The sequence below is a fragment of the Oryctolagus cuniculus genome, chromosome 6 (assembly GCF_051225735.1).
Source record: "Oryctolagus cuniculus isolate XC-2025 breed Fujian yellow rabbit chromosome 6, ASM5122573v1, whole genome shotgun sequence".
Classification (NCBI taxonomy): domain Eukaryota; kingdom Metazoa; phylum Chordata; class Mammalia; order Lagomorpha; family Leporidae; genus Oryctolagus; species Oryctolagus cuniculus.
In genome coordinates this window covers 70,591,214-70,616,190 of record NC_142872.1, presented here as the reverse complement: position 1 = coordinate 70,616,190, position 24,977 = coordinate 70,591,214, and the positions used below count along the sequence as shown (strand labels likewise).

Sequence of the window (24,977 nt, the reverse complement as noted above, 5' to 3'; positions counted from 1 at the left end):
ATCTTCAGGTTTGATTTCTTACACTTCCTGTTGTGCCTTTATCATGGCTTCACACCACTTGTGAGTTTATTGTATTGCATGTTGTGTGCATACAACCAATTAAAATTATTCAATAAATATTGGATAGTATGCATTGGATAGTATTGTTGTTATGGATATTCGCAGGTAAATCTTTGTGTAGCTATAGGTTTTCATTTTTTTTGGGCACATACCTGGGAGTGGAATTTCCAGGTGTTGCAGTGACTTGGTGTTTGGAATTGTGAGGAGTCAAATTGTTTTTCAAAGTGACTCTTCTGTCTTAAACTCCCACATGCAATATATGAATAATCCCTGCTCTTTACATTTTTGTCAACCATTGTTACTGTCTCTCAATTACACTCATTTCAGTGAGTTTTAGCTTTATATCATTAAGGATTTTATCTGCATTTCCCAAATAACTAACAATACTGTGTGTATTTTCATGTTTAATTACAGTTTTGTACCTTCTTTGCAGAAATTCTTTTCATTTTTATAATGTTTTAAAGTTTTCATTGTTCTCTTGCTCCTTCTGCAGCTGCCTAGAGACCCATGACATCATAGACTTCTATCACATTTACTCAAGTCAATTGTCTTCTTATTACTGACTGGTAAGAGTTTTCTATATTCAATGACTACTAGTCCTCCTCAGTCATATAACTTGAGTTATCTTCTCCCAGTGACTTGAATTTTCATTTTATTTATGGTGTTGTTTGAAGGAAAAAAACCCTTATTAATGTGGAGAGACTACAAGTAATCATTTTTTCTTGTCTTGATTATATTTTTAATGTAATGTCTACAAAAATTATTACATAACACATGGTCACAAAATTTACTACAATATTTGTTTAAGAACCTTAAAGCTGTTTTTCCTACCTTTAGATCAGTGATCCACTGGATTACTAATTGTAGTCAGGGGCCCAAATTCCTTCAGGTGCTAATAGACATTTGTGCTCCTGGTACCATTTGTTAGAAAAACTGTTTTTCCCTCAAAGAAGTTCTAAATGCCTTCATCAAAAGTAAAATGCTTATGAATAGTCCTTCAAATCTATCTGTTAGTTTACATGAATCTCAACTTATGTTAACACACTCTATTGAATAATGGAACTTCATAATTAGATTTGCTGTTGGAAAGTGCAAATAATCAAATTTCATTATTCATTTTTCAACAACACTTTTAGTATTGTTTCCTTTGAATTTCCACATGAATTTCAGGGTAATAGTATCAGTCTCTATAAAAAAAATGTAGTTCCTAACTTGAAGAGTTTGCATAGAATTTTTAGATCAATTGAGGAGCATTGAGTTTTTTTTATTATTTCTTTTTAAAAATATATTTAGATAATAGATAGATATGGTGCATGATAGCTGCTACTTTACCCTGTTCAATACAGCACAACTTCTCCCTGTTTTCACTGCTCCCACAATGGAATCTCTAAGAGAGACACAGAAAGATGGTTATCATTATGAAAGACCATGAAGGCAGAAAATTTACCAGTAAAACTATGAAGGAAATCCAAAGCAAACAATAGGAATGTTTATGGGAAAATGGCAAGGCCAAGTCATTACTTATCAACAGTAACCTTGAATGTAAATGGCCTAAATTCTCCAATTAAAAGTTATAGACTGAATAAATGGATTAAAATACAAAACCCATATCTTTGTTGCCTATAAGAAACACATTTCACCAACAAAAAATACACCTGCACTGAAAGTGAAAGGATATAAAAAGATATTCCATGCTAATGGAAAGCAAAAACAAGCAGGTGTGGCCATCCTAAAATCAGACAAAATAGACTTTGATGCAAAAAATATTAAAAGAGACAAAGAATAGCATTATGTATTCTTTAAGGGATCAATGCAACAGGAAGCTGAGACTATTATAAATATACATGCATCCAATACCAGGGTGCCTGGCTATCCAAAATAAATGTTAATTGATATAAAGGGAGAGATAGGCTCCAAAACAATAGTAATGAGGGACTTCAATATCCCACTTCCATCATTAGACATATCAACCTGAGAGAAAATCAACAAAGAAACAGTAGAGCTTATTTACACTATGGACAAAATGGACATAACTGATATCTACACAAGATTTCATCCCACAGTTGAGGAATACACAGTGTTTGCATCAGTGCATGGAACTTTCGTTAGGCTAGACCATATGCTAGGACATAAAGCAAGTCTCAGCAAATTCAAAAAATTGAAATGATATCATGACATTTCTGATATTAACAACTTAAGAATCTAGAAATATGCAAACACATGGAGACTGAACAACATGCTCCTGAAGGAAGAGTGGGTCAAAACAAATCAAAAGTGAAACCAAAATTTACTGGAAATGAGGATGATAATACACACATAAAAACTCCTGGGATATAACAAAAGGGAAGAGTTTAGCAATTAATGCCTACATCGATAAATTGGAAAAGCATTAAGTAAAGGAGCTATCAATGCATCTTAAGGGCCTAGAAAAACTAGAACAAACCCAACCCAAAACAGTAGGAGGAAAGAAATAACTAAAAAAAAAAAAAAAGAAAGAAAAAAAATTGAAACCAAAAAAATACAAAGGATCAGTGAAATAAAGAAGTTGTTTTTCATGTAACAAACAAATTAATAAACTATTGGAGAAACTAACAAAATAAAGAGAGAGAAGATCCCAATTAATAAAACCAGATTGAAAAAGGAGATGTAACAATAGGTATCACAGAAATAAAATGGGTCATCACGAATTGCTACAAACAGCTGCATACCAACAAATTGTAAAATCTAGAAGAAATGGCTAGATTCCTGGACACACACAATCTACTAAAACTGATTCATTAAGACATAGAAAACACAAACAGATTAATAAGCAAAATGGAGATTGAGTTTGTAATAAAGACCCACCCAAACAGAAAAGCCTGGGACTGGATGATTTCACTGCTGAATTCTACCAGATGTTTAAAGAAGAACTAATCCAATTCCTGTATGCAGAGATAGTTCTACATACACAAATCAATAAATGTGATACATCACACTAACCAACTGAAGAATGTTACCATGTTATTATCTCAATAGATGTGGTGTTTTGATGAAATACAATATCCTTTCATGATAAAAAAAAAAAAACTATAAGGAAATTGAGTATAGAAGGAAGATTCTTAAACAAATCAAGGCAATTTATGACATATCAACAGCCAGCATCATATTGTATGGGTAAACTGGGAAACATTTCCAATATGATCTGGAACCAGGCAAGGATGCCCACTTTCAATTTAAACCCATTTCTTTGCTGCCTACAAGAAGCACATTTCACCAACAAAAAATACACATGCACTGAACATGAAAGGATATATTGTTATACAATATAGTCCTAGAAGTTTGAGCCACAGCCATTATGCAAGGAAAAGAAATCAAAGGAATATAAATTGAATAGGAGGAACTGAAATTACCCCGATGTCAGATGACATACTCCTATAGATGGGGGAACCAAAAATTCCACCAAGAAACTATTGGAAACCATAAGAGAGTTTGGTAAAGTTGTAGAATATAAAATCAACACACTAAAATCTTGAACCTTTTTATAGACAGACAACGCTAAGGATAAAAAAAGAACTTATAATATCAGTCGCTTTCACAATAGCTACAAAAATTTAAATAACTTTCAATAAATTTAACCAAGGAGGTGAAAGTTCTCTACAATGAAAATTACTAAACATTACTGAAAGAACTATAAGAAGACACAAATATGGAAAAATCTTCCATGTTTGTGGATTGAAAGAATTAATATAATCAAAATGTCCATACTACCCAAAGGAATTTACAAATTCAATGCATTCCCAATCAAAATAGCAACAACATTCTTCTCAGAGCTAGAAACAATGATGCTGAAATTCATATGGAAACACAAGAGACTGCAATTAGCTAAAGAAATCTTAAACAACAAAAGCAAAGCAGGAAGCATTAAAATACCAGATTTCAAGATATACTGCATGGCAGTTATGATCAAAGCAGTCTGGTACTGACACAAAAACAGACATGTAGACCAATGGAACCGAATTGAAATTCAGAAATCAGGCCGGCGCCGCGGCTCACTAGGCTAATCCTCCGCCTAGCGGCGCCGGCACACCGGGTTCTAGTCCCGGTTGGGGCGCCGGATTCTGTCCCGGTTGCCCCTCTTCTAGGCCAGCTCTCTGCTGTGGCCAGGGAGTGCAGTGGAGGATGGCCCAGGTGCTTGGGCCCTGCACCCCATGGGAGACCAGGAAAAGCACCTGGCTCCTGGCTCCTGCCATCGGATCAGTGCGGTGCGCCGGCCGCAGCGCGCTGGCCGCGGCGGCTATTGGAGGGTGAACCAACGGCAAAGGAAGACCTTTCTCTCTGTCTCTCTCTCTCACTGTCCACTCTGCCTGTCAAAAAAAAAAAAAAAAAAAGAAATCAATGAAATCTTGTCATTTGCAACAAAATATATGCAACTAGAAACCATTATACTTGGTAAAATAAGCCAATATCCATAAGACAAATATCATATTCTTCCCTTGATCTGAGGTGACTAATAGATTACCAAAAAATGTAATTGTATGTGAGTTTAAGTGATATCTTGAGATCTGATGATTGTTTATAGCCTTTGTCTTTACTGTTGAGGATCAGTGTTGCTTCTTCTATTTGTTGAATTCTTTACTTAGTGTAAAGTTAATCTTAAGAGTATAAGATAGATGAAAAGTAGATCATTGTAAAAATTAAAGGAAGGAGTGGGACAGGAACGGGCAGGGAGGGTGAGAGTGTGGGCTGGAGGGAGCATATGGTGGGAAGCATTACTATGATCTTAAATCTGTATATATGAAGTAAATGAAATATGTTCACCTTAAAAACATTAAAAAAAATGAATCCCTTCTACCTATTTAGAAGTGAAGGGAGTAGATTTCCAGGGGAGAGTTGGAGAGAAGTTTGCAGTGGAAATTCTGCAGAAGGAAGAGGGATGTTATGGAGCAGCATGGAAGGTGCAGACGTGCAGCAACAAGCATCGACACAACACAGAAATCCCACAGGCGGGAACTGGAGGAGATGCCAGCTTTGGAGAGTGAGGTGAGAGCAGACTGCAGCAGCCCTTGTCAGTGGGGCTATTGCCTGAGGGAGAGCAAGGGCCAGGGAACTTGCCTAATCCAGTGAAAGAAAAGCACACTTCTTTCTCCCCATCCCCCCACACAAGAACACCTAGCAAGTGGTGGGGAGAAGGCACCATTTTGACACCAGTAGAAACTATGGCAGCCCTTGTGATTGTGTGTGACCAAAAGATTTTGCCAGAGGGAAAAAGTGCATTCCCCACTGACTTTGAGTATGGCTAGGAGAGTGAACAGGGGGCTGGGATGCCATGTAGGATTGTGAGGTGTCCCCATCCTGTCAGCATATCACAGGCTCCAGGGTTCAAATTGCCAGGCTGGAGCACCAAAAGGCAGCTGAGTCTACATTTCTGCTCTCTCCATTGACGAGCAGCGTCGTAGAATGGATCAGATCCTCTGCACCCTGGAAGCGTGGGAACCTTGCATGCTATGACTATGGGAAGTCAGTGATTGCATGTTAGGGTAAGGGGTGCAACTGGGTCTCTAGGTAGCTGGCATGGGAAATTCAGAAGGTAAATGTAGGAGAAGGAGGCTCCAGGACAATCAATGGATGTTCCAAAGTTTCCTTTGTTGTAAGAGCAAGAATACTAACTTCAAAAGGCAGTTAGTAAATGTAAAGGAAAAGAGTAAATAATGCCATTTAATAGAATTTTTTTCAAGTTGGTCTATCAGCTGGCCTCCTACTTTTCATCAATATATAAAGGCAGAAAAACAAATTTAGTAAAAATTTCAGGAACCAGATTGTGGTATAGTGAGTAAAGCTGCTGCCTCCAATGCTAGTAGCCCATATCAGATTTGGTTCATTTCACAGCTTCTTCACTTCTGATCTGGCTCTCTGCTAATGGTCTAGGAAAAGTAGGGGAAGATGTGCCAAGTTTGGGCCCCTGCCACCCACGTGAGAGACCTGAATGAAACTCCTGTTCCTGGCTTTTGCCTGACTCAACCTTGGCCATTGCAGATATTTGGGGTGTGACGCAGTGGATGGAAAATTCTCTGTCCCTCCCTCCCTCTCTGCAACTCTTTCAAATAAATAAACCTTTAACAAAGAGAAAAATTACAGAGCAATTCAGCAAATAAGGAGTGCTGTGAACCAATGAAAGTTTGCTGAGTCAGAATGGGAAATACTTATGTAATAACCTGTACTGTGTCTCAGAAACTATTGTAAATTTTTTCACATATAAACTTTTTTTAAAATTTTTATTTAATAAATATAAATTTCCAAAGTACAACTTTTGGATTATAGTGGATTTTTCCCTCCAATAACCATCCCATCTCCCACTCCTTCTCCCATCCCATTCACATCAAGATTCATTTTCAATTGTCTTTATATACACAATATCAATTTAGTATATACTAAGTAAAGATTTCAACAGTTTGCACCCACATAGAAACATAAAGTATAAAGTACTGTTTGAGGACTAGTTATACAGTTCATTCACATAATACAACACATTAAGGACAGAGATCCTACATGGGGAGTAGGTGCACAGTAACTCCTGTTGTTAATTTAACAATTGACACTCTTGTTTATGGCATCAGTAATTACCCTAGGCTCTTGTCATGAGATGCCAAGGCTATGGAAGCCTTTTGAGTTCACTGACTCTGATCTTATTTAGACAAGGTCATAGTCAAAGTGGAAGTTCTCTCCTCCCTTCAGAAAAAGGTACCCCCTTTTTGATGGCCCAGTCTTTCCACTGGGATCTCACTCACAGAGATCTTTCATTTAGGTCATTTTTTTCTCTTTTTTTGCCACAGTGTCTTGGCTTTCCATGCTTGAAATACTTTCATGGGCTTTTTAGCCAGATCTGAATGCCTTAAGGGTTGATTCTGAGGCCAAAGTGCTGTTTAGGACATCTGCCATTCTATGAGTCTGGTGTGTATTCCGTTTCCCATGTTGGATCGTTCTCTCTTTTTTAATTCTATCAGTTAGTTTTAGCAGACACTAGTCTTGTTTATGTGATCCCTTTGGTTCTTAGTCCTATCATTATGATCAGTTGTGAACAGAAATTGATCACTGGGACTAGTGAGATGGCATTGGTACATGCCACCTTGATGGGAATGAATTGGAATCCCCTGGCACATTTCTAACTCTACCGTTTGGGGCAAGTCTGATTGAGCATGTGCTGAACTGTACATCTCCTCCTTCTCTTATTCCCATTCTTATATTTAACAGGGATCACTTTTCAATTAAATTTAAACACCTAAGAATAATTGTGTGTTAATTAAAGAGTTCAACCAATAGTAATAAGTAGAACAAAAAAAATACTAAAAGGGATAAAGTATTAAGTAGTTCCTTGATAGTCAGAACAAGGGCTGATGAATTCATTGTTACATAATGTCGATTTCACTTTCAACAGGTTTCCTTTTTGGTGCTCAGTTAGTTGTCACCGATCAGGGAAAACATATGGTATTTGTCCCTTTGGGACTGGCTTATTTCACTCAGCATGATGTGTTCCAGATTCCTCCATTTTATTGCAAATGACTGGATTTCATTGTTTCTTACTGCAGTATAGTATTCTAAAGAGTACATATCCCATAATTTCTTTATCCAGTCTACCGTTGATGGGCATTTAGGTTGGTTCCAGGTCTTGGCTATTGTGAATTGAGCTGCAATAAACATTGAGGTGCAGACAGCTCTTTTATTTGCCAATTTAATTTCCTTTGGGTAAATTCCAAGGAGTGGGATGGCTGGGTTGTATGGTAGGGTTATATTCAGGTTTCTGAGGAATCTCCAGACTGACTTCCATAGTTGTCCCGTCCCGCGGGACAGCAACTGGGGCCGAGCACCTAGAAGGAGAAATGAAAGGGACAGGAGACACAAAGATGGCAGCAAGACAGGTGCCGATCAAGCTGCGACTTTATTTTTCAACCACACACTTATATATCATCGAGGCAGGGTATCGGGAGGGGGAAGGAGAGGGGGCTTATCTTGTAGCTGCAATGCTAGTGCAAGTAGGGGAAAGGTTACAAGGCCTTAAGGCACAAGGTCACACAAGGTTGCGTTATCAGTATTATCAGGTCTGGCCTGTCCAGCCCTGTCTCTCAACTAAGAGGTCACATGCTGCGTGGTCCCCGACATATCCCCCTTTCTTATCAATTAAACAGAAATGGCTACCGGTTAGGCCAAGCGTGATGAGCGAGCAGTGCCTGTCTTAGGAATCGACCCGGGGCTCCATCACCTCTTACCCGTCATTGGATATCCTTGCCAGTCCCCAAGGACTCCTGTCTTAGGTGGGTGAGGTTCCGGGAAGGTGCCCGTCATTGGCTTACTGCTCATTTTATTGATAGGCCTGGGGCCCTTCCTGGGCTCCCGACTGGGGCAGCGGCAGACCGAAGGGGAGAGTCAGTTGTTGGAGGGACCGTGACCTCACTGGCCAGACTTCACCGGCCAGAGAGATAACGTTTTCCATGGGATCTTCCATGGCCAGACTTTGGTAATGTATTTGAATTGGTCTGACTGCTAAATTATCTACTTGTTGTCTGATAAAGGTCATCAGCCTATTGAGGAGACAAGGACCTATAGATAGCACAACAAGCAACCCAACAATGGGGCCTAAAAGCGGTAGCAAATAGGGAAGCAGTCCATTCCATCCATTCCAAAAGGGATTTTCAGCCATGGCACGTCGACGACGCTCCAGATCTTCTTGAAGTGTCTTGATTTTATCACGAACAATGCCGGACTTGTTAGCATAAAAACAGCATTTTTCCTGTAAAGCCAAGCAAATACCTCCCCGTTCAGCAGTAAGCAAGTCTAAGCCTCTACGATTTTGTAGAACCACTTCCGCTAGGGAATCAATTTGATCTTGAAGGTCCTGAATGGTGGTGGATAGGGTCTGCACATCATTAATAAGTTGTTGGGACAATTCTCTTTATTTGTGGACCGCGATTCCTAGTCCTGTGGATCCTGTAACCATAGCTGAGGAAATTCCCAATGTGGCTAATAAAGGAATAAATTGAATAGCTCGTTTTTGTCTCCCTGCAATATAATCAAGGGAGGGGATAGGAACAGGGGTATCTCCATTGATAATCTCTATATCAGGAAAAAGTATAGCATGCATGCAATTACCGGTCCAATTTGTTGGTAAAATGGCATAAGCTAAATTATCCCTACATACAAAAACGGTGGAATTAGGGGCATAAAGAGGGTAGTTTACTGTTACATTATTTGTACAGAAAGGAGCAAGGCCTACATCGATATCGAAGGGATTATTGTTGGGAGGTTTATAAAGGCAAGTGATATTTTCCGTTGGGACAGGAAGAACAGGAAAGGGCTGCATAGGGGGGTGGCCCAAGAAGCTATTGAACTCAAGGGTATTATTAAGCGGTAGAAAAATGGCAAGAGGAAGGGGGGGGTCCCTGGCGTAAACAGAGCCAGCAGTCTCTTGCAAGGTTTGGGGCAGAGAGATTAAGCAGTTTATGGGTGTTGGTAAGGATATCGATGGTATTGACATCCAAGTCTTTATTTCCTCTGGAATGAACTTTAGCCAGGGGGTGGTATTGGAGGGAAGGGTAAAGGCTTTCAAATACGGTTTCGAGTACCTTTTGTGTTTTTAATTTAGTAAGGGTATCCTGAGGGCCTCCACCGTCAGACACTCCCACAGGGGCTATAGGGTACCAGCAGGCTACTTGTCCCTTAGTGGGGCAGGAGGGGGAGCTGAAGCGTGAAGAGGACAACTCTCCTCCGAACGTTCCCTCATAATCTCCTGATATAACGGCAAACAATAAACGCTGATTTCCCTTATTACAGGTTTGATACTGTGTATAACAGGAGGAGTGCATGGAGTAATGGATAGTTTTATTGCACTCTGATGGGCACTGATCCCCAGTGCGGTAAGAGTCTAGCTTAGGTTTGGGAACACAGAACCATCGGGAACCCGGGACGGTCAGATAAGCAGTTTTATCTCCGCAGTCTTGTGTAAAATGCGGCTTTTGAGCACGGCCACGGCCACGGGTTCGTGGGAAGGATACTATTATGCCCCCTGAGCAGGTACAAGGGTGATGCTGTTGAAGGTATTTTTGAATGCCCTGAGGGTTGTCAAGCCCTGCAAAGACTGGTGGAGCCCAATGGATGGTGTAGATTGCCATCATCAGGAGAGCAAGGCTGAGGGCCATTGTATTAGGGCCCTTTGGAGGGGTTAATCAGTGAGCCCTCAGGAAATGTAGCAGGGGAGGAGAGAATAGAGAGAAGATAAGATACTCAAATAGCAACAATGGCAACAATTCCAACAATAATAAGGAGTCCTGTAATGAGTCCCAGTAGCGTCCAGCCGGGTCTTTTCATTCCTGTGGGTATAAAGAAAAGGCGTTCTCAGGGCCAAGTACAGGCTCTGGAACAACATCATTATTTGTAGGAATGGGCGGATTAACTTGTTTAATTAATCTTTCAGGTAGCCATCTTGGTGCCGATTGTTTTTGGTCCAGGATGCAGGCTGAGCCACGTCCCCAAATGAGTACTGGATCTGGGCCGTGCCAGCTACTGGTGAGGGGGTCTCGCCACATTACCATAGGCGGAGCCGTATCAGGGGAAGGGTGCCAATGACGGTCCGCAGCTGAATGATTATTATTATCCAAGGTCAGGAAGTTTAGCACAAAGAGCGCATGATTCAATCGGTCGCGGGGAGAGGCAAAAGACAAGGAAGTGGCTTCAAGCCGAGTGAGCCAAGTTTTTAGTGTTTGATGGGCTCTTTCAACGATTCCCTGTCCCTGTGGATTGTAGGGAATTCCTGTAATGTGGTTAATATGGAGCGCCTCACAAAATTGTTTAAACTTAGTGCTGACATAAGCAGGACCATTGTCTGTCTTAATCTTAACAGGTTTTCCCAGTACAGAAAGAGCTGTGATAAGGTGCGAGATAACATCCTTAGCAGCTTCTCCTGTGTGGGGGGAGGCAAAGACAAAGCCACTATAGGTGTCTATAGAGACATGGAGATACTTTAGTTTGCCAAATTTTGGGAAGTGTGTGACATCCATTTGCCACAGTTGATTAGGGAGAAGACCACGCGGATTGACTCCCAAATGCGGTACAGGTTGGCTTGTAACACATGAGGGGCATTTTTTGACTATTTCATGAGCCTGTTCTCGTGAAATTTTACAAAACAAATGGAGAGATTGAGCATTTAAGTGATGCAACCTATGCAAGTTTTGAGCTTCCTGTACTGATCCCACAATTATGGGGAAGGTAAGCCTTGTAGCAGCATCTGTCTGGGCATTACCTTCTGAGTTCTGAGCTTTCTGCACTGATCCCACAGTTGTGGGGAAGGTAAGCCTTGTAGCAGCATCTGTCTGGGCATTACCTTCTGAGTTCTGAGCTTCCTGCACTGATCCCACAGTTGTGGGGAAGGTAAGCCTTGTAGCAGCATCTGCCTGGGCATTACCTTCTGAGAGTGACCCTGGTAGGCTTGTGTGTGCCCTAATATGTCCCAAATAGAAGGGCTGTTGTCTTTCTCGTATTAGCTTTTGAATTTGTATAAACAAGGGCATAGCGTTGGAAGTTGTTTTAAGAAAAGGAGAAGTCTCAAGCAACGGAATGGAGTGAGCTACATATGCACTATCGGTATAAATATTTACAGCCTGACTGGAAAACTGTGTAAAGACTTGAAGTATGGCATACAGCTCAACCAACTGAGCCGACTGATAAGATGTTTTAAATACGTGGGAACGGTTATCTGCCACGAAGGCAGCTATTCCATTGGAGGACCCATCTGTAAACACCGTAACAGCCTTTGGAATGGGGTTACTTTTTGTATTTTTTGGGAAAATAAAGGAATAGGATTGGGCAAACTGTAACACGGGGTCATCAGGGAGGTGATTGTCAATGACTCCCATAAATCCTGACATGGCTATTCCCCAGTCATCAGAAGTTTGAAGAAGGAACTGGGTCTGTTCTCGGGTATATGGCACTACTACAACATCGGGGTCTTTTCCAAAATATTGGCGGGAAAGGAAACGAGCCTTGATGATTATTGAAGCAACCTGAGACAAATATACTGCAATTACCTTAGATGAGGAAATGGGGAGATGAACCCAGAAAAGAGGTTGACCCTTTTTATTGGGCATGAGGGATTTTTGCCAAAAAACTCCAGTGGGCGTATGTGGTGTGGCTAAAACTACAAAAAGCAGGGGGAGAGTATAAGAAATCTGTGAAACAAACTGTTGGCTGATGGCTTGCGCTACTTGGTTTAATGCGTCTCCTGCAGCAGGGGTGAGCTCACGGGGGGAAGAGGGATCTGGGTCTCCTCGCAGAATGTCATTGAGGGGTAAAAGGACATTATTAGATATTTTTAAATAGGGCCTGAGCCATTGAATATCTCCTAGAAGTTTTTGAAAATCATTAAGGGTATGGAGGCAATCCAAGCGGAACTGGATGCGGGGCACAAAAACCAAATCCTGTTGTAATTTTAAACCTAAATAGGTAAAGGGGTCTTGTAACTGGAACTTATCAGGAGCAATTTGTAAACCAAGGGTAAGAAAGGCTTTAGAAAGTGCTGTAAAGCAATCTTGTAGGTCTGACTTGTTTTGAGCCGCCAGTAAAATGTCATCCATATAATGTAGAATATAAATGTGTGGCCAGTGTAAACGAACCGGGTCCACTGCCTGTGCTACAAACTTTTGACAAAGGGTGGGGCTATTGGCAATTCCCTGGGGCAATACTTTCCAGTGAAATCTTTGCATCGGTCCCTGGAAATTGACACGGGGGAGGCTAAAGGCAAAATAAGGACGATCATCAGGGTGTAGAGGAATAGTGAAAAAGCAGTCTTTGAGATCTATAATTATTTTGTAATAACCATTTGGGATGGCCACGGGGGTTGGGATGCCAGGTTGGAGGGCACCCATGGGTGCCATGACCTTATTAATGGCGCGCAAATCCTGTAAAAGGCGCCATTTACCAGATTTTTTCTTTATGACAAAAATGGGCATATTCCAGGGAGAATTGGAAGGCTCTAGGTGTCCAGCCACGAGCTGCTCCTGTACAAGCGCTGTAGCGGCATTTAGCTTTTCTTGAGTAAGCGGCCACTGATCCACCCAAACAGGAGTTTGAGTATTCGATGTGATTTTATCTGCATGGGGTACAGGAAGGCCAGTGGCCGTTACTAAAAATCCAAATATCCGAGCCCATGTCTATCTGTTTTAGAGGGGGCTGTAATAGGTTGAGTTATGCCCTGTCTCATTTTTCCAAGTCCTGTGCCAGGCACATAATCCATGCGCAGCATTTGTTGTGTGACCACAGCATTAGGGCTGCACAGGATAACTTCCATTTGGGAGAGAATGTCACGTCCCCACAGGTTAACAGGAAGGCCTGGTAATACAAAAGGAGTCACAGTGCCCTGATTGCCTTCCTTATCTTTCCAGCGTAATACCCTTGAGCTGACTTGGGGGTTATTGGACTGACCTATACCTCGCAAATCGGTGAGAGATGCGGTCAGCGGCCAATGGGCGGGCCAATGATCTTGAGATATGACCGTGGCATCTGCCCCTGTGTCCAAAATGCCCTTGAAATCCTTTCCTTCAATAGTAAGGGTTAACACAGGCCTATTTTTTGTAATTGGCTGGACCCAATAAGCATCCGAGGAGCCCAAAGGGGTAATGCCTCGGGGCCTGGAAGAAATTGAGGATGTACTTCCAGTAATTAAAGGCAGAAGAACCAGTTGTGCTAGACGGGTGCCCTGTGGAACGGCAGCTACTCCATTGATAGCGGCTGCTAGGATTTTTATTTCCCCGGTAAAGTCACCGTCAATAATACCGGGAAAAACTTGAATGCCTTTAAGGGTGGCTGATGCTCGGCCAAGAATAAAAGCACAGGTACCCGAAGGCAAGGGGCCCCACACCCCTGTAGGGATAATTTGTGGGCCCTGGGTGGAATCTAATATTGTATCGGAGGCGGCACAGAGGTCCAGTCCTGCGCTACCTGGGGTTGCTCGTTGGAGAGAAGCAATTGTTGAGGTATTTGCTGAGCCTGAGGCTGGGAAGGGACAAACCGTACTGCCCCAGGGTTTGTCCTTTGAGAAACTGGGGCCAGGGGCTGGCCCCTCTGGCAGTTTCCCGGCACACTAGGAGGGAGGGGTTGGCCTGAAGAATTAGTCTTTGACCTGCATTCATTTGCCCAGTGATAACCCCTATGACATCGGGGGCATGGGGTGGAGGGGAACGGCCTACCTGGAGGAGATGGAGTCGCGCCTTGGGCCATGGGCCTGTTTGATAAGGCAGTTGGACATTCGCGGGCAAAATGTCCAGGCTGTTTACAGGCGTAGCAAGTGGAGGTCCCCTTGGAGGGATTTTGGGTCAGTTTGAGTGCGGCCCCAATTGCCAAGCCCATGGCATGGGCCGATCCCACACCAGCGCAGAGCCTCACATAGTCTGAAAGATCACCCTTATGTTTATGAGGCCGAAGAATATCTTTACAAGCTGGGTTGGCATTTTCAAAGGCGAGGTGCGTAACAAATGCACTTCCATTTTCTCCTGGGCCAACTAGTCTCTCAGCTGCAACATTAAGGCGCGAGACAAAATCACTATAAGGCTCGTCGGGCCCCTGCTGAATCTTAGCCAAAGAGGTAGTGACTGCTCCCCTTTGAGGGAGCTTTCTCCAAGCCCCTAGTCCGGCAGTTTTAATTTGCGCCAGAAGTCCATCAGGGAACTGGGCTTGTGAATTGTTGGAATTATACGGGGCATCTCCCAAAAGTTTTTTGAGGGTCCAATTTTTAGATGAAGCTTTAGCAAAATTTTGTTGGGCTATTTCTTTACAAATTTGAACATAATCAGCCCTCCACAGGACATAGTCACCTCCGCTGAGAGCAGCTCTGGCGAGGAAGTCCCAATCATTAGGTGTAAGCCACCGGGCACTCTGGCTTTCCAATAAGGCCTGAGTATACGGGGCAGTGGGACCATACTGGGTGCAAGCAGTTTTAAGTTTTTCAATAAATCTGAGACTAAGTTTTTTATAGGGTGGCGGCTGTCCATTACCAGGTCCTTGATTGGGGACCTGATCTTCCTCCTCCGACCCAGGTTCCTCACTATCTTCCTCAGAGTGGTGGGGCGAATTCTCCTCAGCCTCATTTACCCCATCAGCGGCAGGCTCAGAATGACCTCCGGCTTGCCTCCTGGTTACAGGGAAAGCTAGAAGGGGTTGGGTTTTGGACCTGACTTTACCTTGTTTAGGTTTTGGAAGGGGCTGCTCTAAGGCAAGGTGGTGGAGCTCCTCGTCAAGGGATTTTATTTCCTTAAGGAGCTGGATGTGCTCTCGTCTCTGTTGAAGTGACTGTCGCAAGGCCGACAAGTCAGGCACAGGAGGGTTAAAGTCATAGAGAGCGGGGGCACAAATGGGAAGGTGCGGGTGAGTATTGTATGGCGGGGGATTTTTAACATTTTGGGGCCAATTGGAATTATGATAGTGCACGACCTCTTCCTCTGGGGCAGCTTCCTCATCTGAATCTAATTTGTCTCGGATGGCAGGATATAGTCGGCTCGCTTCATTGGTAGGGGCTAAAGTGGGCTCTTTAATTTTATTGTTGGGGTCATCATCAGTGGAGGGTATATCTAGAATGACAGATGGGCATTTAGATGCAGGTCGGGAGGATTGCTGTAACGTCTCCTCACCATCCCTTACTAGGGCATCAATAGTCTTATCTAGGTGACGGGTTTTTAGAATGTCATTAATCAGGTTCCAATATGAAAAAATCGTAATAGGCACTTTTGCAGGGCCAAAGGTCTCATGAAAATCCTTTAAACAACTTCCAACTCTTTCCCACTTGATCTCGTCAATTGTTCCTTCCTTGGGGAACCAGGGACACAATCTTTCTACATACTCAAAAAATGCCTTTAGATCCTTATTTTTAACTCGAACTCCTCGTGTCTTGAGGGCCTCCCTGAGACCCGAAATGAACATTTCCCGTGACGATAATGCCTGTCCCATGGCTGTCACTTACCTTGCGCCGTCTTCACTCCACAGCGTCGACCGATGCTGATGATCTCGGGTGGGCAGTTCCGAGCCGGTCGCACAATCACTTGGATCCAAGTTTTCCTCCTGGAAGGCGGCGTTCCTCCAATCTTACAGGCACTCGAACCCCAAGGGCCGCACTTGAGCCCCACGTTGGGCGCCAGTTGTCCCGTCCCGCGGGACAGCAACTGGGGCCGAGCACCTAGAAGGAGAAATGAAAGGGACAGGAGACACAAAGATGGCAGCAAGACAGGTGCCGATCAAGCTGCGACTTTATTTTTCAACCACACACTTATATATCATCGAGGCAGGGTATCGGGAGGGGGAAGGAGAGGGGGCTTATCTTGTAGCTGCAATGCTAGTGCAAGTAGGGGAAAGGTTACAAGGCCTTAAGGCACAAGGTCACACAAGGTTGCGTTATCAGTATTATCAGGTCTGGCCTGTCCAGCCCTGTCTCTCAACTAAGAGGTCACATGCTGCGTGGTCCCCGACAATAGTGGCTTTACCAGTTTGCATTCTCACCAACAGTGGGTTAGTGTCTCTTTTTCCCCACATCCTCACCAGCATCTGTTGTTGATAGATTTCTGTATGTGAGCCATTCTAACCGGGGTGAGGTGAAACCTCATTGTAGTTTTGATTTGCATTTCTCTGATTGCTAGTGATCTTGAACATTTTTTCATGTGTCTGTTGGCCATTTGGATTTCCTCTTTTGAAAAATGTCTGTTAAGGTCCTTGGCCCATTTTTTATTGGGTTGTTTGTTTTGTTGTTGTGGAGTTTCTTGATTTCTTTGTAGATTCTGGTTATTAATCCTTTATCTGTTGCATAGTTTGCAAATATTTTTTCCCATTCTGTTGGTTGCCTCTTTACTTTCCGGTTTCTTTTGTAGTACAGAAACTTCTCAATTTGATATAATCCCAATTGTTAATTTTGGTTTTGACTGCTTGTGCCGCTGGGGTCTTTTCCAAGAAATCTTTGCCGGTACCTATATCTTGCAGGGTTTCTCCAATGTTCTCTAATAATTTGATGGTGTCGGATCATAGATTTAGATTTTTAATCCATGTTGGTGGATTTTTGTGTAAGGTGTAAGGTAGGGGTCTTGCTTCATGCTTCTGCACATGGAAATCCAGTTTTCCCAGCACCATTTACTGAATAGACTGTCCTTGCTCCAGGAATTGGTTTTAGATCCTTGATCAAATATAGTTGGCTCTAGATGTTTGGATTGATTTCTGGTGTTGCTATTCTGTTCCCTTGGTCTATCCATCTGTTTCTGTACCAGTACCATGCTGTTTTGATAACAACTGCCCTATAGTGTGTCCTGAAACTCCAGCTTTGTTTTCATTGTACAAGATTGCTTTAGCTATTCGAGGTCTACTGTGCCTCCATATGAATTTCAGCATCATTTTTTCCAGATCTGAGAAGAATGTCTTTGGTATTTTAATTGGTATTGCATTGAATCTATAAATTGCTTTTGGGAGAATGGACATTTTGATGATATTGATTCTTCCAATCCATGAGCATGGAAGATTTTTCATTTTTTGGTATCCTCTTCTATTTCTTTCTTAAAGATTTTTTAATTGCAGGGGCTGGCACTGTGGCGCAGTGGGTTAAAGCCCAGGCCTGAAGTACCAGCATCTCATATGGGCGCCGGTTCTAGCCCCGGCTGTTCCTCTTCCTATCCAACTCTCTGCTATGGCCTGGGAAAGCAGTAGAAGATGGCCCAAGTCCTTGGGTCCCTGCACCTGTGTGGGAGACCTGGAAGAAGCTCCTGGCTCCTGGCTTTGGATTGGCACAGCTCCAGCAATTGCAGCCATCTGGGGAGTGAACCAGCAGATGGAAGACCTCTCTCTCTGTCTCTACCTCTCTCTGTAACTCTGTCTTTCAAATAAACAAAATAAATTTTTTAAAAAAGATTTTGTAATGTCATTTTAGAGATCTTTGATGTTCTTGGTTAAGTTTATTCTAAGGTATTTGATTGTGTTTGTAGCTATTGTGAATGGGATTGATCTTAGAAGTTATTTCTCAGCAGTGGCATTGCCTGTGTATACAAAGGCTGTTGATTTTGTTCATTGATTTTATATCCTGCTACTTTTCCAAACTCTTCTATGAGTTTCAATAGTCTCTTAGTAGAGTTCTGTTGATCCCCTAAATAAATAATCATATCATCTGCAAAGAGGGATTGTTTGACTTCTTCCTTCCCAATTTGTATCCCTTCAATTTCTTTTTCTTGCCTAATGGCTCTGGCTAAAACTTCCAGAACTATATTGAATAACAATGGTAAGAGTGGGCATACCTGTCTGGTACCAGATCTCAGTGGAAATGCTTCCAGCTTTTCCCCATTCAGTACGATGCTGGCCATGTTTTTTTCATAAATTGCTTTGATTATATTGAGGAATGTTCCTTCTATACCCAATTTGTTTAGAGTTTTCATCATGAAAGGGTGTTGTATCTTATCAAATGCTTTCTCTGCATCTATTGAGATAATCATATGGTTTTTCTCCTGCAGTTTGTTAATGTGGTGTATCACATTGATTGATTTGCGAACATTGAACCATCCCTGCATACCAGGTGTAGATCCAATTTGGTCTGGGTGGATGATCTTTCTGATGTGTTTTTGCATTTATTGGCCAGAATTTTATTGAGGATTTTTGCATCTATGTTCATCAGGGATATTGGTCTGTAATTTTCTTTCAATGATGCATCTTTTTCTGGCCTACAGATTAAGGAGATGCTGGCTTCACAGAAGGAATTTGGGAAGATTCCCTCTTTTTCGATTGTTCTGAATCATTTGAGAAGAATTGGAGTTAGTTCTTCTTTAAATGTCTGGTAGAATTCAGCAGTGAATCCATCTGGTCCTGAGTTTTATTTTGTTGGGAGGGACTTTATTACTGATTCAATTTCTGTCTCAGTTATGGGTCTGATTAGGTTTTCTATGTCTTCATGGTTCAATTTAGGTAGGTAGCTTGTGTCCAGGAATCTATCCATTTCTGATAGATTTTCCTGATTGCTGGCATACAACTCTTTGTAGTAATTTCTGATGACTCTTTTTATTTCTATGGTATCTGTTGTTACATTCCCTTTTTCACCTCTGATTTTTATTGATTTGGGTCTTTTCTCTTCTTTTTTTTAGTTAGTTGGACCAATGGTGTGTCAATTTTGTTTTTTCAAAAAAGCAGCTCTTCATTTGGCTGATCTTTTGTAATGGTTTTTTTTTTATTCAATTCTGTTGATTTCTTCCTTGATTTTAATTATTTCTCTTCTACTAGTTTCAGGACTCTTTTGCTGAAGTTTTTCAGATCCTTGAGGTGCATTCAAAGCTCATTTATTTGGTGTCTTTCCAATTTCTTTCTCTTTTTTTTTTTTTTTTGACAGGCAGAGTGGACAGTGAGAGAGAGACAGAGAGAAAGATCTTCCTTTGCCATTGGTTCACCCTCCAATGGCCGCCACGGCCAGCGCGCTGCGGCTGGTGCACCACGCTGATCTGATGGCAGGAGCCAGGGGCTTCTCCTGGTCTCCCATGCGGGTGCAGGGCCCAAGGACTTGGGCCATCTTCCACTGCTCTCCTGGGCCACAGCAGAGAGCTGGCCTGGAAGAGGGGCAACTGGGACAGAATCCGGCGCCCCAACCGGGACTAGAACCCAGTGTGCTGGCGCCACAAGGCAGAGGATTAGCCTATTGAGCCACGGCACTGGCCCGCCTTTCCAATTTCTTGATGTAGGCACCTATTGCTATAAACTTTCCTATTATTACTGCTTTTGCTGTATCCTATAAGTTTTGATATGTTATGTTGTTATCCTCATTTACTTCCAGAAAATTTTTGATTTCTCTTTTGATTTCTTCTATGACCCAGCGTTCATTCAGGAGCATGTTGTTCCAGACTGTCCTTTTTAAAGAGAGGAATCTCACCTATTTATTCATCCAGAGATTCTAAAAGTATCACTCAAATTTGTATTTGTCCAGTCTGCTGTTTCTAATTTTGTGCCTCAAAAGTGATTAGAGAGTACTACAATCTGTCAATACTCCACAACCATAAGTTAGAAGAGACTGTAGATGTGACTAGTGAGCTTGGAGTGTTAGATATATATTCTAGTTCCTTCTGTCTTCTCAGTGAAGCTGAAAGTGGGCATTTATCTCCCACTCTGCACTAATCTGGTGAAGGATCTGCACTGTCTATGCATGCAGTTGCTGTCACATTGCACCCATTGTTCCTGGGGGTATAGGAACTGAAAGTGAGCGCATTGTGTGTTTATCTCTGTTTTTTGTGGTGCAGGGAGACAGGAATTCAGAGTCCCTTCTCTTCCAAAGATGGTGGTTACAGAGGCACGTCCTTGGAAGGAGCTATGAAAGTCACAGCATTTGATGCATAGTTAAGCTCCTTCCAGGAAGGAAGTTCCAGGTGCCTGTTAGAGCTACTCAAGAATCAGCTAGTAGGCACTGAAAGTATGCTGTGAATCCCTTCTGTGGAGAAACAGGAAATTGTGCTTTTTAGCCTTTTCTCTGCACTGCTCCTTGGGATTGAAGCTCCTGGAAGTGCTTGCACATCCATTTTAAATTACCTTTTTCTGTGATCTGGGAAGACTAATCTCTGATCCCAGAGCTTAGGCGATATAGGATGGCATCCCTTGAATGGAAGGTATACATCTTAAGGCATTTGATACATAGACAAACTACTTCCAGGGAGAATTGTTGACCTAGAGTTATCACTGGGAAATCCACGAAAGAGGTCTTGGAAGGGGCTGAGCTCCTACTTGGGATACCAGAGACAAATGTTTGACCCATTCACTTCCTGATGCAGGCTGTTGATCAGTTCAACTGACAGAGTTGCCGGTTGTCACAGTAAGCTAGCAGATACCTACTGGGGAGGAAGTGGCACCTTTGAGTTTTACCCCTTCCGTTCACTGGCCCTGGGAAATGAAGATCCTGTAAATACTCTCAGGATAATATACAGCTGCCACTTTGTTCTTTGGTCAAGGGAGACTGATGCATGCCTAATCTTATCGGTCACCAGAACTACATGAATTAAGAGTCATGACATGAGGAACTTTAGAATTGGGATACTATATGCATGACTCAAACCCTCCTGTGTTCAGGGTGATGCTCAGTGTTGGGTTTTCCTTGCTAATTACATGGCACAGTGCCTGGAGAAGTATCCATACCCATGTATGACAGCTTTTCCTACCCATTTCATGGGGTTATTTCATGAATTGCCTTGTTTGTACTCAACATATGAATAACAGAGACAATTGAAACATGAAGAGATGCATATTTGGTGCATTCATGGGTGGTGAGTCAGGAGCATCCTGTTTGACTATGTTGCTGATGTCACTCCCCCCTTAAAATCTGCCTTTGATTGGTAATTTAATCTTTCCACATTTAGTGTTATTCCTGTGTAGTTGGATTTATTCTCTATTGCTCTTCAATGCAACTTATAACATACAAGCAATTTCTATATTATATGGATACATTTCTGGATTTTGTTCATATTCTGATTTCTCTATCTTCATCTAGTATTGGAATATTATATCATGTATGTTAATGTCACATAATGGTAGTTACTCCCATTGCTGTGATAATTGGTAACTTTCTTGGCTAATTTCAAATATAGGAGGGTTCTTCCAAAAGTTCATAGAAATACATACAATAAAAATCTATGCATAGATTCAAAACTGGCACCAAAATAATTTAATTCATTTTCTCCATGAATTTTTTGAAGTACCCTTGTGTATTTGTATATAACCTTTCAGATAAATTTTATAATTTTGGGGTGCCTTTTTCCATTAATATTTCAATGTGATAGTATATTTATAGATTATTTTGGGGGAAATATGGTCATCTTTGTAATGATGGGTTTTCTCATTTACACACAAAGTATGTATATTCAAGTCTTCTCATGTACTGCAAGCCTTTATTATATTATAGAGTGTACATATTTCTTTTTAAAAATGCACATATATGAAATAGGACATGCATATAACATAAAACTTATGTAATGTTTATATTATTTGTTAAATGGAACATTTAAAACCTTGAACATGGCTGACCCCTACCACTTTCCACACACCTTCCCATTTATCTCTTCCTGAATGTACCTCCTCTTGCCCTACTCTGCCTGGGATTCAAGTGTTTGGACTAATGCTACTGTGAGTATCCTTCTATGAAACATACATGTGGACGTTTCTCTAAATCTTATGCCTATGGTGATGTCTCATGTACCTTCCACAGGAGGTTTTCTCAAATGTATAAAACAACCTAAACCCCAGCATCAGTTCATGAGTATTCAACTGTTCCACTAATTCATTGGAAAAATTTATTAATTTTGTTTATCTGAGGTGTTTTGCATTTTCCCTCATTTATAAAGATATAGAGCATGTTTCATGTGATTGTCAAACACTTAGAAATCTTCTGTGTGCAGTAATTTTTTCAAGGTCTTGTCTACCTTTCTATTCAGATCTCTGCCTTATTAAAATAGCATTTGGTCATATGTGAGAAATTGTTTTCTCCCACTCTTTAATAGTGTTATTTAATTAATAGAATTTTCATTTTAATGTATTCTAATTTTTGACAAATTTGGTTTCTGTAAATTTTAAAGAAATAATCCCCCTTCTTATAACTTCTAAATGCATTTTAATTTTATTTTTATCTAGGTATTATCTCTGAAAATTATTAATTTTTGCTTCTTCATAGTTTATTGGTTGGTGGATGAACAGATTCTTTAACACTTGATACAAATATCTCATATACCACTGCTACTACAAAACATAAGTCTTGCCAATTTTCTTTGACCCTGGACCCTTAAATTTGACATTCAGATTCTAGATGTTTCCTCAACAAAGGCAAGTAAAAACTATTTTAAAATTCTAGCATTTAAAAAGATCTTCCTGGGGCAAGTGTTTGGAATAGTCACTAAGATACCACTTGGGATTCTTGCATCTCATATTGTAGTGCCTGGGTTCAAGTCCCAGCTTCTGGCTAATACACACCCCGGAGGGCAACAGTGGTGACTTGAGTACTTGGGTCTCTGCGGTGCACATGGGAGACTTGGATTGAACTGCAGGCTTTTGGCTTTGGCCTGGCTCAGAATATCGAAAGATCTTTTTATTTATGTCTCTCCTTGCTTTCTGTCTCTCTGCCTTTGAAATAAAATGAAAATAATTTAAACTTTTAAAATCAAAATATCTTCCCTTCCAAAGTGTATGCATAAAATAGTAAAATCTCAGATTATTGCTGTTGATGCTGAGTTAGAGACAGTTAGGTTTATAATTCCAAACTCTATCCTTAACTCTTTCTGTACAAACTTAGAGAAATGACTTCCTCTTCCTGCTTCAGGTGGCTATCTCAAGTATGAATGAACATATTCCTAGGACCCAGCTATTCCCAGACTACTAAAACAGTGTTGCTAGCCTCATCATTGGGTTTGTCCAGAGGACATTTTATGAAAGAAGTGTAATTATTTTAGTTTTTGCTAATCTTCAGCCTGTAGGGCCTGAAAAAAGTTTTGTTAAAAAAAATAAACAAGGCCAGCGCCACGGCTCAATAGGCTAATCCTCCACATGTGGTGCCAGCACACCGGGTTCTAGTCCCGGTCGGGGTGCCAGATTCCATCCCGGTTGCCCCTCTTCCAGGCCATCTCTCTGGTATGGCCCAGGAGTGCAGTAGAGGATGGCCCAAGTGCTTGGGCCCTGCACCCGCATGGGAGACCAGGAGAAGCACCTGGCTCCTGGCTTCGGATTAGCGCGGTGCGCCAGCCGCAGCACGCTGGCCGCAGCGGCCATTGGAGGGTGAACCAACGGCAAAGGAAGACCTTTCTCTCTGTCTGTCTCTCTCACTGTCCACTCTGCCTGTCAAAAAAAATAAAAATTAAAAAAAAAAAAAAGGAGGAAGGGACTCTTCTATGGGATTTAAGAAGAAAAAGAAATACCTCTTTTTTTTTTTAATAAATGCTTTCATGAAAAGGATTTCTAAGCTCTCAGAGCACTGAATTTATGTGATGCAAGTTTGCTGAAGTATTATTTTCACAGAAAACACTTAGTACTTGCCCCCAGCAGCCAGAAGAATGGGACGTGTTTACACATGTCGCTTAAAATGCTCTCATTAGAAGCAGAAAGAAGTCATTCTTTACTCCCTCAAAAGTCAAATCTGTCTTCCTATACATTGCACCCTGGAGGACTAAGCTATAGTAGAAACAGTATTAAGCTTGCATTGGCTGGCCATAAACAATCCTAGCACCCTCAGCCCCTGAAGCCAAGAAGAGAAGGCCACACTGAAGATGTTGACCTTGGAGGAGAAGCAATACTGAGCAGGTGGGTATTTTGGAAGCTCCAGATTCTCATGTAGCAGTCCTGTGCAGTGCCACCAGGATTCATTATTCCTCATTCACATGCATGGACAGACAGGAGCACTCATCCATGTGACCTTTGTACTGCCTTTTATACTTACTAGCCCCCAGGTCCCACTGCTTGATCACCAGATCCAAGTCTGATGCCATCAAGTATGCCCTTGGGGGGTTTGTATAGAGATCACTTTGTCATAGAAGAATGGCCTTCCAGCTCTTGCCCTGATTTTCAGAATACAGAGAATGACAAATCTCTCCCCCATGATGACAGCCATTACCAGCAAAGAAGCCATGAGAGCAAACTGCTGAGTCAGTATCCCATATGACTGCCAGTGTCCTGTTAACCATATTGGCTAACAGGACCTGCCAATACAACCATATACTGAACAAGTTTCTTGCCAGGACAAGGCACCATGGATCCAGAAACTGAAGAGTACAGCATGTCTGTCTCCTCCTACTGACTGACTACTGATAAACAGTGATACTGGGAGCAGAAAGGGCATAGCCTGGAGTCCTATGAGACATGGTAAAATATGGCAATCCAAGTGATTGAGGAAGACCCAGCACATGGGATTTTCCAGGTGGGTAAAATGTTTTTTGTGC

General features: G+C 41.8%; 1 non-coding gene across 11 annotated transcripts in view; it reads left to right on the top strand.

Annotated features, from left to right (window-relative positions):
* LOC138850066 (uncharacterized) overlaps positions 1-24,977 on the top strand; it is a 102,170-nt gene that overhangs the window by 60,578 nt on the left and 16,615 nt on the right. For 4 of the 11 annotated variants that reach the window (XR_016235604.1, XR_016235606.1, XR_016235609.1 and 1 more), the window contains 3 exons: positions 554-626; positions 4,900-5,079; positions 17,626-17,953. This is a non-coding gene — a transcript (uncharacterized LOC138850066). Of the gene's footprint in view, positions 1-553; positions 627-4,899; positions 5,080-5,925; positions 6,344-17,625; positions 24,956-24,977 lie in introns of those variants that run through there. The other 7 variants (XR_016235607.1, XR_011389458.2, XR_011389459.1 and 4 more) reach the window with 4 other exon arrangements.